At 34.7% G+C, this 16649-nt stretch overlaps 1 long non-coding RNA gene across 1 annotated transcript; it reads left to right on the top strand.

Annotated features, from left to right (window-relative positions):
- The first annotated feature begins 912 nt into the window (after positions 1 to 912).
- LOC131406754 (uncharacterized) lies at positions 913 to 16057 on the top strand. Its single transcript, XR_009220341.1, has 4 exons — positions 913 to 1039; positions 1706 to 1860; positions 10817 to 10928; positions 15554 to 16057. It is a non-coding gene; the product is annotated as an uncharacterized LOC131406754 (long non-coding RNA).
- Positions 16058 to 16649: the final 592 nt, after the last annotated feature.

Genomic DNA, 16649 nt, shown 5'->3' with positions numbered 1-16649 from the left:
TCCTTCCCTCCCTCTCTCTCCTGTTTCTTTTTCCTTCCTCCCTTCCTTCCTTCCTTCCTTCCTTCCTTCCTTCCTTCCTTCCTTCCTTCCTTCCTTCCTTCCTTCCTTCCTTCCTTTCCTTCCTTCTTCCCTCTTGTAGGGAAACCAGGAGAAAGAAAAAAAGAAGAGGAAAATCTAGGAAATTCCAGACATTCAGGGAAAGGATTTCATGTGGAAATTCATATTATCTTCATCTCTAATAACTTACAAACAAAAATAAACTATGATGTCCAGTTGACTGATTCAATCATTGGGGATTTAAGTATCTACAGAGTCAATTAACATTCAAAAATTGATTATAGTATGCTTGGGTTCTTCTAGACATAGTGTCTCTAAGTTAGATACATTTAGAAACAGACAGCACTCAGGAGTTGGGTGTAATGTATAGAAGACTTTAAGGATTTTAGATGAAAGTTGCTTTCTAGCTGAGGGCTCACATGATGCTTAGAGTCTCTTCACAGGGTTCAATAATTCCTTTCCCTAGTCGAGGCAGATGCCACCTCCCTAAGCTATGACCTTTCCTCTACTCTTCCTCTACTTTTGTTCATTGATGTCCCCAGTGTTATTGTTAATTCTTTGCTGAGAGCAACTGGAAGGTTTTCACAATATCCAATATTACTCCCCAGATTCCTTCATAGTTTGTCTTTTTTAATTAATAGAGGGATTGGATTGCATAAGGAAGGAGGATTCTTTAGTTCTGAAGTAGTCCTTGGGATCTTAGAAGCCACATCACAGGCACTTGACCTTGCTAATTCATTCCAATTACTTAAACTAATAAGGGACCTGGGAAAGTTGTTTGCCAACCTTCAAGTTCTTCAGTGTCAAGACCATAGGCTTTACAAGATGATTTTTTGATGCCTTTTGTAGCATACCAAAGGAAGACATCTACAGTTGCATGGTCTCCTGACCCTACATTTGTTGCTGAAGATGGTGTTGAGCATGATGCTGGGCTGAAGTTAGCTCTTCCCATGTTCTTTAATGAGGAAGTGAAACCATGCAGGTAAGGTGTTTGTTTATACATGGCTTTCTGAGCCACACACATATCTTGAATGAGTAATGATTTTTAAATGACAGTTAAAGGACTTGAGTGATATGTATGTAAGTGTAAATCATGGATTTTTCACCAAGTAAAGTTGTAAGAACAAAGGATTCTAAAAATCTGTATAAGATTTAAGTGAACAAGGAATTGGAAAGGAAAAACTGCACACTTATCAGTGCTGATTTGTGTGTCTAGTGAGTGTAGTCAGGGTGAGAGTTTGAATCAGATACAAATCATGTGGAGACTCTTCCAGTGCTCTAGGGTTCCAGAAAGAGGGTTGTTCCCAACCATCCACGAAAGCAGGTTTTCTTTTGGCTATGTAAACAAAAATGAATATTATAATACAAATATCCATTTTTATGTATGAGGTTTACAAAATTAGTGTTATATACAAATTTTCTTTAAAATAACAATCCAGTGATGTAAATATCTTATTATTTTAAAATAACTAGATGGATGTTTTTAGGTATTTAGTGACTCACCTAAAATCACATAGCCAGTTGGCAACAGATGTCAGAAGCCATCATAGCTCTTCTGATTTCCCGAAAGATGCTATTTCCATACTAAACACTCCATTTGACCCTTGGGGATGGACCTTTAGTCATCCTTTGCCATTTGTTCTTTAAGGTTCCTTCCCACTGGTGCTCCAAAGTGCCTACTGCTTGGACGTGGACTGAAGTAGGTGTTTACCGGGAACACAGTCCGGGGATCCTGACTTAGAGATCATTATGCTGGCTACGCTTTGTTAAAGAAAAATTTTTTCACGACATTTGTTAAAGTCGGTAAGGAAGACTTTATTCAAGAGGGACTAGTGCGATGGAGGTTTTGCAGTAGGGCAGAGAGATTGGGCTCAACTCCAAATGCAACAAGGACCGGCGGGGATTTATAGCCAAGGAGCAGGCTGAGGGGGCAGTGGAGGGAAAATTACTAAGAGGAAACATCAGGGGTAAGGGGGATTCTGGCTAAGCAGACTTGACAGGATTCTTGCTTAAGGCAGGCCAGCGTGATAATATACCAAGCATGGGGTGTGAGGAATTTGAGCAGATATCAAAGGTGGGGGATTTTGCTAAACTGAAGCAGCAGGATTCTTGCTAAAACTGGACTAAGCAGATAAAGGACAGAGCTCGGGGTTGGGGCCTGGTCAATAAGAGGGCTCGAAGGATCCTGCCTCAGGTTTGCTCAATGAGAGAGTCTTGACATCAGCTTCCTTGATCCTGTTGGAACAAAGAGAATCTTTTGTTCCTTGTTGCACTCCCAATGTGGTTTTCCTTTGTCTCCATGATAGGGAAGATGGGCAAGCCAAGGGGCAAATGTTAATCTCACCTCATATAAGCAATTTAAGGTGCTCTGAGAAAATACATCACTACTTCTCTCAGTAGTTAGTGAACCAGTAACCTTTGTTACTTGGACAACTTTTTAGAGAAGTCTAAGGCCAGGGAGTGACTCATTCACCGTGGATCCTGAGAACTGAAATATCCAGAGAGACCATGAGTGTGTAGGTGAAGCTTAATCTGTTCGTCTTCTACTTCATATTGGTTTTAAAGTGCAGTAGATACTTACGCAAGGGAAATTCATTCTTTGTTTGCTTTTACTCATTTGTGGAAAAGATTAAAGGGAGAAAAGTTATCTGCTGTCCTTATATTTCAAGTTGCATGTGTGAGACTGTGATTGTAATTCGATTGTATTTACCTACAGAGCCTAGTGAATTTTTTTGTCGGTTTTTCTCTAGGACACAACGTTATCACTGCTCTTTGCTCTAGGAGGCAGGTTTCCTCGCTCTCCTATGTAGTCTAGGATGGCTCAAGCTGTCACCACCTCTCCCTGAGACTCACAGCTGTGTGGAAATCACAGCTTTTTAGGCCCAAAAACAGTCACGCACTTGCCTGATACCATAATGACGTTTTGGTCAATGATGCACCGCATGTACGATGGTGGTCCTGGAAGATGAGTACCGTACGGCCTAGGTGGGCAGTAGGCCGTACCATCCAGGTTTGTGTAAGTGCACTCTATGATGTTCGCACAATGTTGAAATCACCTAAGGATGCATTTATCAGAACATGTCCCCATCGTTAACTGAGGCATGACTGTAATGACACCTGCTAGAGTGAAACTCAGATGGTCTGGGATGAGGTGTGGAAACCCTCTGTGTGCTGCTCAAACCACCCTCACTCATACTGAAACTCTGTCATCAGACGAAGTAAAGGGATCTTTACTGTCTGTTATTTTATCGTGAATTTGGAGCCTTCCTGCCACTTACCAATTTATAGAAGTATGGAAAGTTTTCCTTTTATTTAACCTGTCTCAGAGTTTACTAATATTGAACTTGACCAATCCTTCTGAAGTCTTAACTTGTAATCCTAGAAGGTCTAGGAACTTTTGTCCTTTGGGGGAACTTGGTGGCAGATCCTGTTAAGAACTGATAAATTTTTTTCTCCTTAGATTTAGTGTAAATGTTATTATTATAACCAACAGGTGCAGAGACCTATTTATCTAGTTTGAGTGTGTGCCTAAAATAATGCTATTTGTTGAGACAAATTAAAATAATTTTATTTGAAATATGTTGAATGTCATATGTGAAGAATTCATTCATGTACTCATTGGTTCGTTTATATTAACAAATACTTCATAAATGGTAAGCACTGTACTGAGGAGTAAAAACAAAAACAAAAACAAGCTAAAAAAAATCAGACACGGTCCCAACCCATAAATTGCTTATGGTCTTAGTTCACTGTTTTCCTGATCATCTTTGATGAGAAATAAGATACAATAAACTGTATCAATTTAAATTGTTCAATTCAGTTGTTTTTGATAATTATATAAACCTATGAAGCCACCACCACCATCAAGATATAGAACATTTCCATCATGCCTTAAAGATTTCTTGTGCTCCTTTGCAATGATCCCAGTCTCCACCTTCATCCACAGGCAAGCCTTGCTCTGCTTTTTGTCAGTGTAGATTTATTTGCATTTTGTAGAAATGGAATCATGTAGTATACGTTCTTTTATATCTGGCTTCTTTCACTAAGCACAATAATTTAGGGATTCCATTATGTTGTTTCATGCATCAGTAGTTGGTTCTGTTTATTGCTAAGTAGTATTCCATCACAGGGCTCCATCACATTTTGTTTGTATATTTCTCTGTTGATGGACAGTTGGGAAGTTTCCAGTTTTTGACTTTTATGAACACAGTTGTTTGAACATTCCTATATGAGTCTCTGGGTTGACAGGTGTTCTTATTACTTTTGGATAAATACCCACGGATAGAATAGTTGAGTCATATGTTAGGTATACTTAACTTTGTTAGAAAACGCCAAACCATTTTTTAAAGTGGTTGTACAATTCTACATTATTACCAGCAATGTGTATGAACTCTATCTAGTTGCTCTACGTTCTCGCCAAGGTATGCTCTTTTTAAATGTTAGCCATTCTCCTAGATGTGTAGTGATGTTTATGGCGGTTTAAATTTGCGTTTCCCTAAAGACTAGTGATGATGAGCATGTTTACATGTGTTATTTGGCTTCTTTTCATACACTTTCTCTTGTGAAATGTCTGTCCATTTATAAAATTATGTTCTTTATATAAAGATTGTATTATAAATGTCTTTATAATCTATAATGTGAATAAGTATATAAAATATAACCCTATTTATAATTTCTCCTACTCTGTGCCTTGGTTCTATATTTTCTTTGTTGAATTCTTTTTGTTTTCTTTTTGGCTTTTTTGAAGAGTAGAAGTTCTTAATTTTCATAAAGTTCCTTTTATTATTATTTTCTTTTTATATTTCATGACTTCCATGTCCTAAAACCATGTTACAAATATTTTCTCCTATGTTTTCTTATGAGAATTTTATAATTTTAGTTATTACATTTTGGTCCATGATCCATTTCAAGTGAATTTTTCTATATGGTGTGAAGTAATGTTGATGTTTATGCTGTGAGATAACCTGCTGTTCCAATACAAGTCCTGAAATTATGTTGTGTAAGCCTTCCAACTTTGTTTTCCTTTTAAAGCATTCATTTGGGTATTATACATTTTATAGATTTCCCTATATATTTTAGAATCAGCTTGTTACTTTGTACACAAATGCATGTTATAATTTGATTGTGAATTTCACTGTTTAGATATTGCATAGCCATTGTTAATTTTTTTCCAAGTAATTTTTGTGTTTTTCTACATATTTTTAAATTGTATTTTCCCATCATTAGCTACTTGTGCATAAAATACAATTGATTTATGTACATTAACCTTGTATCCTGTGACCTTACTAACTTCACTTTTCAATTTTAGTGTTTGATTTGTAGAGGCTAAAGATTTCAAAAATGATGCCATCTGCAAATAGAGACAGCTGTAATTCTTTGAGATTTTTATCGTTTTTATTTTATCTTTCTTGTTTTATTGTCTGGAGACTGCTTTCTATTAGCAATGTTTTGTAGTTTTTAGTATTTAGTTATCACATATCCATCATTAAATTTTTTCTAAATATTTTATATGTTTTGGTGTTACTATAAATACATTTTAAATTTTATTCTCCCATTGTTTGCAGTCATTGAGCTTTCTATGCTGTTCCATTAATCCATTTGTCTATTCTTTCACTAATATTACATCGTTTTGATTACTGTAACCTTAAAAAAAATCTTGAAATTGGAACTGTGAGTCCTCTAACTTTTTTCTTTTCTCTTTTTTAAGATTTTATTTTTTGGGCCAGCCCTGTGGCTTAGCAGTTAAGTGCGTGCACTCCGCTACTGGTGGCCCGGCTTCGGATCCCTGGCGTGCACCAACGCACTGCTTGTCCAGCCATGCTGAGGCCACTTCCCACATACAGCAACTAGAAGGATGTGCAACTATGACATACAACTATCTACTGGGGCTTTGGGGAGAAAAAGGAAAAAAAAAAAAGGAAGAGGATTGGCATGGATGTTAGCTGAGGGCTGATCTTCCTCACACACACACACAAAATTAGTTAATTAATTAACTGAATAAAAGAAAAGATTTTATTTTTTAGAACAGTTTTAAGTTCACAACAAAATTGTGACATTTCCCGTATACTCCCTGCCCCCTCACATGCATACCCTCACTCATTATCAACATCCCCCATCAGAGTGGTACTTTTTCTTTTTTTGGTGAGGAAGATTGGCCCTGAGCTAACATGTGTTGACAATCTTCCTCTTTTTGCCTGAGGAAGACTGTCACTGAGCTAATATCTGTGCCAGCCCTCCTCTACTTTGTATGAGGGACGCCTCCACAGTGGTATGTAGGTCTGAGCCCGAGATCCGCATCTGTGAACCCCGGGCTGCCAAAATGGCGTGTACAAACTTAACCACTACAGCACTTGACCAGCCCCAGAGTGGTACATTTGTTACAACTGATGTCACCTTACTTGAGTCTCACCTGAAAGTCTGGAGGGTTAACCAAAGTCTCTTCATTTTGATCTCAGACTCCAAACTCTGTCTCCGCACATTGTGTAGCCTCTGAAATTTCTTTTCTGATCTCCAGCGTAACAGGAGCTGTTCTTTGCTAGGCCCCGGGGAATCTTGCCATGTTCAGCCATTAAGGTGATCCAGGACCAGATGTGAATATTTACGTAGATTCGGGAGGTAATTTTTCTGTATTTTGCTCCTTGCTGACTCTGTCCCCCAAATTTCCTGGCATTTGTCAGGCCCTAGCTCTGCTCTCTCTTTCCTCACTCCGTGAAATCATAGTTTTTCTATTTGAATTAGATTCTCATGCCCTGGTTTGGTAAAGGCCTTCAGGAAAAAGTCCATAGTGAACATTCTGGTTGACTATCTGGTTCAACCAAACTGCACTCGTTGAGGTACAGCATCTGCAAAGAGTTGCTTTTTATGCTTTGTCAACCTGTTATAGTTGCTTATGGAAGAAAGGCAATTCTAATAACGGTTATCCTATCATGGCAAGAACCAGACATTACCCTAAAATTTTATTCTAATATAAGCTTTTTAATGAATATTTCATCTAATTGACATACCTTTTTCTATTCTGGTTGGTTCTAATCTTTAAATATTTAAAGTAATTATGTGTATAAACTTCTCTATGTATATCTCTAATATTAATTAAAAGAGTATTTATGGCATCAAAGGACATATATATTTTTAATATGTTTTTATATGTTTTTCTGGCTTGTTATTCTAGTGTGTTTTTTAAATTACTTTTTTATTCTGGTAAAAAACTCATAACATAAAATTTACTATCTTAATGATTTCTAAGTGTACAGTTCAGTGATGTTAGATATATTCACATTTTGTGCCACCAATCTCCAGAACATTTTTATCTTCAAAACTGAAATTCTATACTCATTAAGCGACAGCTCTGATCCTCCCTCCTCCCAGTGCACGGCAACTGCTCTTTTACTTTTTGTTTCTATGAATTTGACATAGATACCTTATATAAATGGAATCATTTGCATTTAAAATCTCTTTTAGCGTCGGGCTTATTTCACTTAGCATATCGTCCTCATAGTTTATCCATATTGTAGCATGTGTTAGAATTTCCTTCCTTTTTAAGGCTGAATAATATTCCACTGTATATAAACATTTTGTTTACCTATTGATGGACACTTGGGTGACTTCTGCCCATTGGCTATTGTGAATGGTGCTTCTACAAACACAGGTGTACAAATACCTCTTCCAGATCCCGCTTTGAATTCTTTTGGCTATATACCCAGATGTGGAATTGCTGGATCATATGATAATTCTATTTTTGATTTTTTGAGGAATCCTCTTTTCCACAGAAGCTGTACCATTTTACATTCTCACCAGCAGCACTACATTCTTGCCAACTCTTGTTGTTTTCTGTTTTTTTAAAAATAACACTGGTTAGGTTCTGTTTTCCTAATGACTGTGAGGTGATATCGCATGCTTCTGATTTGTATTTCACTAATGATCAATGATGTTGAACATCTTTTTATATACTTGTTTGACGTGTTTTCTTTTTGCAAACCAACCTGTTTTTCTGTATGAGTGTACTTGTTTTCTTCTGCACGTAAAATGCTGATGATCATTGCTATAATCATCACTGTTATTATTGTAATTTTGATATATTGACTTAGTTAAAATGACACAAAATAGTATTTTATTACAAAAATAATTTGTTTGTTTCCTGGTAACCTTGAAAAATTGTTTGTCATTTTTATCATCATTTGGCTCTTCATATTCTTGTAGTTTTTCTTTGTAATCTTTTTTGTTAATCATTTTCTATTACTAATACTGAATTTTACATTTACATTTTCAAGTATTTATGTGTCATTTCAGAATATTGATGGCGTTTCTTGACATAGAGTCATTTTCAATGTCTACACCGAATGGATCAATTGTATTGTTTGATTTATTTCTTTGTTTTTTCCTTAATTTTTATGTTTATTCCTGTTTTTTTCCCTAGCATAGTTGCATTTTCACCAAAACATTACTTTACTCTGGTCAGATCATTCATATATTTTTCTTCCTTTTTGTTTTGTTTTCCTTCGAAAGATATGTTCAACCATAAAACAGATAAATTTTCATCAAAATATTACTTCACTGTTCAGAAATCATACTTTTTTTTACTATCTATACTTTTGTGTTCTTTCCTATATTTTGCTTACGTGTATTTTCCAATTTTTATGTGATGTGTAGGTATTACTTTTTCAATACAAGTAATGAATTAGTATTTTTAATCTATAGATTTCACAATGAAAACCATCATCTTGATAGAAAAATGGGCAGAGTTGTTTAACAGACATTCACAAAAGTGATAATAAAAGAGCAAAAATACATACTCTATATTTTCATTCTTTAAAAGTAGAAATTAAAATAACTTTTTTTATCTTGTCAATTAAAAAAACAAAAAAATTTTAATATCAAGTGTTGGTTTAAATGTATACCAGCAGTGTTAAATGCAGCTTAACTTGGTAAATTCATTTGAGTGAAAATATAACAATATGTATCAAGACTTTTAAAATAAGAAAACTCTTTCACAAATCAATTATGATTTTAGGAATTTCCTATGAGAACATAATAACGGATTATGAGATGATATACAAACAAATGTATTAAATATAGAACTGTTCATAATACTGTAAGACTGGAAACCATATTAACATCAAAAATTTGAAAAATTATGAACCGTATGATACATTCACACAATGAAATATATGCAACTATTGATAAATGATCTATTTTTTAATTAACATGAAAAATACTCTTATTATTTTATTTAAAAACTTAATATGTGCACCAAATATTATTTACAATGAAATCCCATAGATGTGTATATGCATCTTGAAGTATATGTGTAAATGTTAATAATACTTATTTCTGTTCTTTTTTTTTTTCTTTTTTACTATTTGTTTTTTCCCTTTTTTCTCCCCAGAGTCCCAGTAGATAGTTTTACGTTGTAGTTGCACATCCTGCTAGTTGCTGTATGTGGGACGCCGCCTCAGCATGGCCGGACAAGTGGTGCGTCAGTGTGTGCCTGGGGTCCGAACCCGGGCCGCCAAAAGCAGAGCGTGCACACTTCACCGCTAAGCCACGGGGCCAGCCCCAATAATACTTATTTCTGAATGGCGGCATTTTAGATGATTTTTATTTCATCCTATTTCCTTTTAGAATATCTTTATTTTATAAATTTTTATAATAATCACACATTAATATGCTATTATTTTTTAGGTTATTAAAAAGTTTAGAGAACTTGACAATTCAAACATCCCAGCTGTGTACATGTGTGTGTGTGTGTACATGTGTGTGTGGCAGAGAAAGAAGACAGAGAGAAGAGAGAGAAGCTCTCTGTATAAATTTGACTCCTGGTCTGGTTGATTTTTTTCCCATTATGTTGTGCTTTCCTTCCTGTATCTGATCTAAATGTTGTCATCAGTGTCAATGAAATCTGCTGATCGAAACTCATAAATTACTTGAGATAACTTTTTGCATTGTGAAAGGGAAATTCTTTTCTTCGCTGTAGTAATCCTGTAGATATGTAGTCAACAGCCTTAAACAGAAAGCTTAAGAACACTGGAGTGAGTCATTGCTGTAAACTTGCACATCTTGACCATAAAATATCATTGGCAAGTATTAGCCATTTCTCTGTAAATGCAAAACCCTCATTTATCATTGCTCCATAGAAATGGTGTTAAAAAGTTAGCACATTTGTTGTTTTATATCCCCTATTTTTTATGACCATTTCTCCTTTCACTACAGAAGGAATTGTTATATGAGCTGTTGAACTGCTTCTGTTTTCTTGTCTGCCCGTTTCTCTGTTTACTCTGTCCATGCACTCTTCATTCATCTTTATTAGGTCTGCAAAAGGCTGAAAAAGCCTGTCTAGTGTGAAAGTTCTTGTCAATTATTTAAGGAGGGAAAAGCTCTCTAACACAGACAGGCTTATGGAATTGTTCTGGTTTCTTTTCCTTATGTACTTAGCCAATATTTGCTGCCCAACCCCACAATTCAAGAGGACTCAGATTTTCTTGAAAATCCCATAAATCATGGCACAAAATCTTCCAGCCTAATTAAAACTAGAGGGAAATTAGATCTTCTGCAATGGTTAATGAGATATGAGTGGTGGTCTGCATGGAGTAGAATGTAATTACCCATTTTAAAAGTTGGCCTTATTCAGATTTATACTAATTTGGGTAGATCCAGATAGAGCACTAGTCACCCCAATTTTCTGATCTGAGAGATTTTCTCCAACCTGAAAATATAACATTAATAAACTTTCATTCTTTTGGTTTTAGCAAATAATCTCTTTCAGGTAGAGCACTCAAGTGCCTAATCCAGAAAGAAGATGGTGCCGAGGATGTCATGCCTCATCAGTAGAGCTTCCTGGGAGGGCACGGGGCCGATTTTGGCATTTTGGCGCCGAGGTGAGTAGGGTCTGTTGCCAGGAAAGCAGTGAGAAGTGTCACACCAAGAGGAAGAATGTAAGCCGAGAACAAGCAAATGAAGCATATGGCTAAAGTGCCACAAGACTATTAAGTAGGCAGTGAGACTCAAAAATCAGAATATATAAGAGCCAGGAGAAGCAATGCAAGACTCCCAGACAGTCAGAGAGATCAAGCACTAACACCACACACAATCCATTTAATTCCATATTTTTTCTGGGCTCTTAGTATTCTTTTATTTAAAACCTCTCTCACTCATTAAACTTGATTAAAATAATCTGTGAAATATGCATGTAAAATTTAACGATAAAAACTGCTAATAACTCTTCTATCCTAAGATATTTTCTGTTGATAAGTTAAATGTTCTTCCTGTATTTTTAAATAAACTTTGAGGTTATGCTGTATATGTGATTTTCTAGCTGGTCGTATAACCATTATCCATAGCCTGCTAATAAATGTATTCACTGGTTATATAAAGGTATATCACATGGATATGTTTTAATTTTTAACAGTTCACATGCATTTGGGATATCCATATATATACATATTTACTATAATATACAGCACTACTACGAACATATTTGTGTAAGTACTTTGCCTTGAAAATATTACAAAATTATTTTCCAAAGTTGTTGTAATACATTGCAGTCTCAAAAGTAGGGTATTGTGACCAGTGCTTTTTGAATTTTGATCAGCATATGAGTCGCCTGGGGATCTTGTTGAACTACAGATCCTGATTCAGTCAAGTCTTAGGTGTGTGGCCTGAGATTCTGAAATTCTAACAAGCTCCCAGGTGATGCCAATGCTATTGGTTCATGGGCCACACTTTTGGCTGCAAAGTAGTAGATGATATGTTCAATAAATCTTCACCCACTGTGAATATTTTCATTTTTTGAATCTTAGTTATTTTGATATTTGACAAGGAGTAATCACAAAATATTAATTCTCTCTTTTTTTTAAATTATTGGTGAGACTAAACAGTTTTGCAAATTTTTACATTTTCTCTTTCATTATTGGTCTATGTCCTTTTGTCATTGCTTAAGCAGGATCTCTGACAAAGAGAGAGTTTATTGTCTTATATAGTTTAGTAAGTTTTGTATGTACTTGTCATTTGACAACTTACTTTCATCCTTAGGTTCATAAAATAACAGGTAGATAAATTTGAATATAACAATGTTAAGGAATTCTATTTATCATTTTACTTTAAAGAAACTAAAAAAGACAGACTATAAATTCTGAAAAGATATTTTCAAAATATATAACTTATGAAAGATTAGTTTCAAATGTATAAAGAACTCAAAATTCTATGAAAAATCTAATATAAAAGGAGCAAAATAAATGAGCTGTTATTTCAAAGAGGAAACACATATGGTTAAACATTTTAAAAAAATGCTATCCTCTTTAGAATCACACAAATGCCAATCAAGATCTCAATGAAATTCAGTTTTTAAAAATAAATTTTCAAAGTAAAGCCTGACAATGCTAATTGTTAGAGGAATCATAGATTAGGATCCCCTTATACATTACTGATGGGAGTTTAAATTGGTGCAATTGCTTTGGATGCTAGTCTAGAACACTCTTGTAATGCCGAACCATGTATGATGCACTCAACAATTACATTCTTGGGTATAAACCCATGGAAAAAAAATTCATATGTGTAACAAGTGGCATTTACAAGAATGCTAATAATAGCAAAAATTCTGGAAACAACACACATGTCCATAGAAAAGAGAAGGGATGTCACAATATGTATAACAGCATATTCTCACAATGGAATACTCAAAGCTATGAAAAAGAATCACAGCCACATACAAAAACATGTGTAAAGCTTAGTAATGTAATACTGTGTAAAAAGGAAAGTCATGGAATAAATATATAGCATGATATCTTTTATATACCATTTCCAAATGAGAAAATCTAAATAACTTATTGTTTAAGCATATATATTTATATGAAGACCAAAAAGAAAGAAAACATACACAACTGAATATAGTTCTTACCTCTGAGCAAGGAGATAAAGAGATGGGATATCTAAAGGACAATAAGTAGAAGTAATTTTTTTGATGTTGTTCTAATTCATTAATTTGACAGTCTAACGGTTATTTTATTTTTTAATGTCAAGTCAAAATTTGGTTTTGGATTGGAGGCCCTGGATTACCAGGGGTAAAAAAAATTACCTTTCTGGCCATAGAAAGCTAATGAGGAAGAAGAAAAGAGACCTCCAATCAAATTTAAAAAACATAAGCTAACATATTACTCTAAGAGAGATAGCCAAAAAAATTAACAAATTTACAACCAGATGAAGAATTCACTCCAGAAGAAAGTAAAGCAGTATAAGAACCTGAAAATTATTTTGAAATAAGACTACTTAACTCTTAGAATTTTCATAAAAGATAAATGAGAACAAACCCTTGGTTAAATTGTATAAGAAATTATGAAACAGTCGGCAGAACTACAATGAAAATTGTTGGCTATGAAATAAAACCAATTAGAAACCTGTTTTTTTTTTTAGGAATATCAGCCCTGAGCTAACATCCATGCCAACGCTCCTCTTTTGGCTGAGGAAGACCAGCCCTGAGCTAACATCTATTGCCAATCCTCCTCCTTTTTCTCCCCCCCTTTTTCTCCCCAAAGCCCCAGTAGATAGTTGTATGTCACAGTTGCACATCCTTCTAGTTGCTGTATGTGGGACACTGCCTCAGCATGGCCGGAGAAGTGGTGTGTTGCTGCACTCCCGGGATCTGAACCTGGGCCGTGAGTAGCGGAGTGCGCGCACCTAACTGCTAAGCTATGGGGCCGGCCCCAGAAACCTGTTGTTTTAAATGCAAAACAGATGCTCTAGTTAAAAAAAGAGCACTTGTTTAGTATTAAATGGGTAGTTAGACTATGAAATTATTTAACTTGCTCAGGATTTGTTTAGAAATATCGAATGATTTTAGGTTTATTAGACAAAAACATTGCTATACCTCTATATTTAACATTTAATGGCAAAAGATTCTAATATCAAACTCCTTTCTTCTAAAACATTCATGTTTATCTTTTCACATTTATGTTATCTATCTAGAATATATTTTCAAGTTTTACTTGAAATATGGATATAATTTTTAAGAGACTTTTCCACATAGAAAACGAACATTGGTCCCGATGGTCCCTTTTCCACTGATGGGTAACAACTGTACCATATATCAATTTCCAAATATGCATAAGTCTGTTATAGGCTTCCTAATCTTTTCTTTTACTATCTGATTATCACTAAACAAATAAAACACTGTATTTATTACTATATCTTTGTAAAAAATATTTATATACTATGGGGCAAATCATCCTACTTTTTCTTTTTCATACTTCTTTTGGCTGTGCTTAACCCTTTGCCCTTGAATTTATAACTTCCTCCATTAAGACCCAGCATACATTTTTTAGATATTTTTAGACCCATTGTGGATTTTATGCTGTTGTGAATGGAATATTTCGTCTATTTTCTAATTGATGTTGTGTATTGATCTTTCATCCACCATCCCTGATGAAATCTTTTAATACCTCAAACAGTGTAGAGATTATTTTATATTTTCTATATGGGTGACTATATTGTTTGGAAATAGACAGTTGTATTCCTTTCTTTCCAATTCTTATACTTCCTTACTGATTAGCATCTCTAGTACAACGATAGAAGTGGTTATGGTAGCCTTTTTGTCTCATTCCTGACTTGTAAAATTTTATCCCTATGCAAGTTGTTTGCTTTATAATTTTTGTACATACCACTTAGCACATTATGAAAATTTCCTTCTATTCCTCATTTGCTAGAGTTCCATTATGAATGTTTGTTTATTTTTATCAAGTAATTTTTCTACATTTATTGACACCGTATTTTTCTTCTCTTATCTATTAAGATACGTTCTCCTTTATACATTGCCTTAACTGTTGTGGCGTTTGTAATATTGTTCACAAATATTCACTCCTCTCACTCCCTGTAGAAGGTTTATAACTCTGTGCCCATTGCCGTGTGACTTGCTATTGCTATGCCGACTGTGGGAAGACTATGTATCCCTTCCTCGAGCTTTGCTCTTGTCTAGGTGAGTGCTTTGGTTAAGGCTTGAACAGAGACACATCCCGGAGCAGAGCCACAGCTGGCCTGCAGCCCACAGGAAATAAGAGTTATAAAGGAAACTGTGTTGTTTTAAGTCACTGAGATCTGAGGATTGTTCACCCTGCAAAGCTGACTAAAATAGCCTTATAATATAATGTCTGTTCCATAATATTTTTACTACATCATTTTATGAAGATTTTGCAAATAAAGTTTTGATTTTTTTCTTCTAAACATTTCCAATATTGGAGTTTGTTTGTCTCTCCATTATACTGCAAATTTCACTGAATTTTTAAAAAATGTTGGGTTGTATTATGTCTATAAATTATATTTTATTTTATTTACTTAAGGGCGATTTTAAAACAATACCTAGGTGCTTTTGAGAAGCTATTTCTTCTGTTTTTAGAGAACATGCCGATTATGTGTGTGTATTCACACATGTATGCACACATAACAAAACTACCTTATTTATTATATCATTTCAGACCTCTATTGTTTTAGTTATTCTATCTAATTTGTCTCTCAGGTGCTGAAAGTGAAGAATAAAAGTCTACAACAATCAATAAATATCCCTTGCACACATTCATAAAGGACTGCATTATTATTATTTTTTTTTGGTGGAGAAGATTGGCCCTGAACTAACATCTGTTGCCAATCTTCCTCTTGTTTTTGCTGACGAAGATTGGCCCTGAGTTAACGTCTGTGACCATCTTCCTCTATTTTGTATGTGGGATGCTGCCACAGCATGGCTTGATGAGTGATGCATGGATCCGTGCTCGGGATCCGAACCTGAGAACCCCGGGTTGCTGAAGCAGAGTCCACGAACCCAACCACTACGCCACCAGGCTGGCCCCAAGGACTGCATCATTTTTAATATGAAATGACTCCAATGGGTTTTCTTGTGCCTTGATAATATCATAACTATTCTTTGCTTTTCGTTTGCAAGTATGTGCTTTGTCTTTGTTCATTCTTTCCTTTTAAAGATTTATTTCTTTTGTTTCAGATTATTTTTACATATTTTAACACTATCTGCATGTCCTTCACTTTTAAAAGTCTTATTGTTATTTATAGAGATGAAAATGTTTGATCTTTATTTCTAGCATTTTCATTTGTTTTGTTTTTTAGATACATTTTCCACTTATACTTTGTTGTGTCATCCTAGTTTCTTTGTTTTTTATATATGTACATATACATATTTGTGTGTGGGTGTATATATATATATACGTAAATATCTTTTTAACTTCTCTTTCTTGGTTGTTAACTTTAGTAAGTATGAATTTATTCCCAATTTCAGTAAAAAATATCAGATCGGTGCTCTTAGTCTCTCAATATTCTCTCTCCCTAAATGCTCATCTTGCCTGGTTACATTTGCTATAATCACGCATTTTTTTCTGCTAGCTTTGAATTACATTCATTTGAATAATGTGTTTAAACTGTTTGCTCCTTGATTTATCATATTTAGACTATTATGTGGAATACTCACAATGAAAGATGAGACCTATGCCCTCACATTTCCCTTAAGGCTCTTACCCATTTAAAAATTATATTTATACTTTTGAATTATCAAGGCTTATTAAACTTATATTCTATTTTATCCTAAAAAACCTGGAGTTCTATAGTCT

This window comes from Diceros bicornis, chromosome 6 (genome assembly GCF_020826845.1).
Source record: "Diceros bicornis minor isolate mBicDic1 chromosome 6, mDicBic1.mat.cur, whole genome shotgun sequence".
Classification (NCBI taxonomy): domain Eukaryota; kingdom Metazoa; phylum Chordata; class Mammalia; order Perissodactyla; family Rhinocerotidae; genus Diceros; species Diceros bicornis.
The sequence above is the reverse complement of the archived record's forward strand: the minus strand, read 5'-3'. Positions and strand labels throughout refer to the sequence as shown.